Consider the following 3722-nt stretch of genomic DNA (forward strand, 5'->3'; position numbering starts at 1 on the left):
CGACGCGCGCACCGGCGCCGACCGTCGCGCGATCGCCATGCGGGACCGGGACGATGCGAGCAAACACGCGCGACGCGTAAACGCGAACGTCGTTGTCGTCGTTGTCGTTGTCGTTGCGTAAAGACTCGACGCGCACCCGTGCCGCGGGAGACACGGTGCGGCGGGGAGAATTTATTTGTGCGACAAAAGTATCGTATAGACGTGGCTTAACACGGCCAATACGGATGACGAGTCGTAATCGAACATATATTCGAACGGATCGTTCGGCCGCTCGGCGGCCTAGCGAAACCGTCAATTGCACGCGCGACAGAGATGCGGCGCTACGACCGGAGTCGCAGCGATCGCCGCTCGTCACGCGAACAGTGTGGCTTTTTGTTTTTATGCAGCCGGCCCTCAGACAGGAGTGGTCCTGGATATTTCTCCACGGACCGCAATGTGCGTTCGAAATGTCGATGTTCAAATGTGTCCTGCAGTTCACACTATGACGCGCAGTTAACTGCGTTCTTCATCGACCCGCGAGCCAAGTGATCCACCGTTCAGGGTAATCGTTTTGTTTTTGTGTGTGTTTTTGTATGAGAAAATATAAAAGGTGCGAAAAAATTAAACAAAAAAATTTGAAAATAATACTTATCATTAACGTGTACGACAAATGAAAAGAAAGAAAATCTCTTTTATTTGCGTGGTTGTACACAAAAATTATAAAATATTATTTCAAAGTATCAATAGGCGATAGCGAACGCTAATCAAAGCGTGTCGCAACGCACACGTCGCGAATCGACGAGAGAGAGTCAACCGTCTCGGATTCGATTTTGATTCGTATCATTCACGTGTTTTTGTATTTTTTTCTTTTTTTGCGAGTCTTTGACAACAACAAAACAAAAAGAAAAAACCAACGTTAATGATCCTTCCGCAGGTTCCCCTACGGAAACCTTGTTACGACTTTTACTTCCTCTAAATGATCAAGTTTGGTCAACTTCCCAGCAACGCCGACGGCCGTGAGGCCACCGCGTGTCGGTCCGAAGACCTCACTAAATCATTCAATCGGTAGTAGCGACGGGCGGTGTGTACAAAGGGCAGGGACGTAATCAACGCGAGCTTATGACTCGCGCTTACTAGGAATTCCTCGTTTATGGGGGATAATTGCAAACCCCAATCCCCAGCACGAAGGAGTTTCAACGGGTTGCCCGGGCCTCTAGGCCAGGGAGAACATGTTGATTCCTTCAGTGTAGCGCGCGTGCGGCCCAGGACATCTAAGGGCATCACAGACCTGTTATTGCTCAATCTCGTGCGGCTCGAAGCCGCCGGTCCCTCTAAGAAGAATTTTAATACGTCGCCAGTGAGTTGCGCTCCCCGAGAGTCGCGCACACCTTGAATGACGACGCCTATTTAGCAGGCTAGAGTCTCGTTCGTTACCGGAATTAACCAGACAAATCGCTCCACCAACTAAGAACGGCCATGCACCACCACCCACCGAATCAAGAAAGAGCTGTTAATCTGTCAATCCTTCCGGTGTCCGGGCCTGGTGAGATTTCCCGTGTTGAGTCAAATTAAGCCGCAGGCTCCACTCCTGGTGGTGCCCTTCCGTCAATTCCTTTAAGTTTCAGCTTTGCAACCATACTCCCCCCGGAGTCCAAAATCTTTGGTTTCCCGGAAGCTGCCCGCCGAGCCATTGTAGTAACGTCGGCGGATCGCTAGATGACATATTTACGGTTAGAACTAGGGCGGTATCTAATCGCCTTCGAACCTCTAACTTTCGTTCTTGATTGATGAAAACACCTTTGGCAAATGCTTTCGCTGATGTTCGTCTTGCGACGATCCAAGAATTTCACCTCTAACGTCGCAATACGAATGCCCCCAGTTATCCCTATTAATCATTACCTCGGAGTTCTGAAAACCAACAAAATAGAACCGAGATCATATTCTATTATTCCATGCACGAAATATTCAAGCGGCATTTTGAGCCCGCTTTGAGCACTCTAATTTGTTCAAAGTAAAATTGTCGGCCCACCTCGACACTCACCGAAGAGCACCGCGATAGGATTTTGATATTGAACCGGCGTTTTACCGCCGGCTCACCGACGATATGCTCCGCAGACGTGTCAGTATCACCGCGGATGCGGTGCACCGACAGCGCGGCGCACAAATGCAACTACGAGCTTTTTAACCGCAACAATTTTAGTATACGCTATTGGAGCTGGAATTACCGCGGCTGCTGGCACCAGACTTGCCCTCCAATTGTTCCTCGTTAAAATATTTAAAGTGTACTCATTCCGATTACGAGGCCTCGTAAGAGTCCCGTATCGTTATTTTTCGTCACTACCTCCCCGTGCCGGGAGTGGGTAATTTGCGCGCCTGCTGCCTTCCTTGGATGTGGTAGCCGTTTCTCAGGCTCCCTCTCCGGAATCGAACCCTGATTCCCCGTTACCCGTGACAACCATGGTAGTCGCAGAAACTACCATCGAAAGTTGATAAGGCAGACATTTGAAAGATGCGTCGCCGGTACTGGACCGTGCGATCGGCAAAAGTTATCCAGATTCATCAAAATTAACGACTTCGGACGCATGGCCCTCCGCCGATTGGTTTTGATCTAATAAAAGCACTCATCCCATCACTGGTCAGAGTTCTGATTGCATGTATTAGCTCTAGAATTACCACAGTTATCCAAGTAACTGAGTAAGATCTAAGGAACCAAAACTGATATATTGAGCCATTCGCGGTATCGCCTTAATACGGCTTGCACTGAGACATGCATGGCTTAATCTTTGAGACAAGCATATAACTACTGGCAGGATCAACCAGGGAGCTGCTTACGCAAACGACACGCCTACACCGCGGTCACGCGGCTTCGGCGAGCCGCTGGCTCGGCGGCGTCGAGGGGCGCGCGCTTGCGCGCGCGCCTTCTCGACACGCGTGAACGTAACGCGTCGAATTTGCACGCGACGCGACGTTCGCGCTTCATATCGATAGACTAACTTTGACCGGTCTACGAGCGGCCGTCCCGTCACGATCTCGCAACGAGGTGATGTACAACGATGCTCGACCACTGTGAGGGACATAAAACTGCAACGAACACGACCCCGCGGGCGGGAATCGATGTTGTGACAATTTGAAAATTGAACATTCATCTAAACGCAACTTCTCAATTTTTATTCAATACGTTATTGTAAACATATTAAAACTCGGCTGGCAATTACATGCGCACACACACGCATGATTCGCACTAGATACGATCAACGCCCGGAGCTTGAGGGATAAATTCCAACACGACGCTGCGCACACCGTTTCGACGATGGGCGCGTGTGCGTCCTCTTTTATACATTCTTTACATATACGGTCGCCGTGGCGACCGCGCACGTGTCGAACACGCTAGGCGCCCTGCGTTGAGGTGTGCCTAGAAGCGTATTCTTTTAACATCACAGATAACACCGGGGGAGACGGTCCCAAATCTTGGTCGATTGGTAACATCACCATACGGTCTGCGAACGCGGTGCTATAATATAATTTTATATTATATTATATAAAATATGAGGAGGAGTAGTATGTATATTCTTTGTTATTTTGTGTTGACACAAGAGAGATATATAAAATGTACTATACACCACACACACAGAGAGAGAGAGAGCTGGGAAAGATCTCGGCGGTCTCGCATTCGAAATACGAATTTGATATAATTTCCTCCGAAAATCCATACCCATATCTATATCATCCATGCGCGAATATAT

General features: G+C 49.0%; 2 non-coding genes across 2 annotated transcripts; both read right to left on the reverse strand.

Moving 5' to 3' along the window:
- Positions 1-387: 387 nt before the first annotated feature.
- Positions 388-544, reverse strand: LOC123719344. The gene has a single exon (XR_006755404.1). It is a non-coding gene; the product is annotated as a 5.8S ribosomal RNA (ribosomal RNA).
- A 352-nt stretch (positions 545-896) lies between these two features.
- LOC123719345 lies at positions 897-2802 on the reverse strand. The gene has a single exon (XR_006755405.1). It is a non-coding gene; the product is annotated as a small subunit ribosomal RNA (ribosomal RNA).
- Positions 2803-3722: the final 920 nt, after the last annotated feature.

The sequence above is a fragment of the Pieris brassicae genome, unplaced genomic scaffold (assembly GCF_905147105.1).
Source record: "Pieris brassicae unplaced genomic scaffold, ilPieBrab1.1, whole genome shotgun sequence".
Taxonomy (NCBI): domain Eukaryota; kingdom Metazoa; phylum Arthropoda; class Insecta; order Lepidoptera; family Pieridae; genus Pieris; species Pieris brassicae.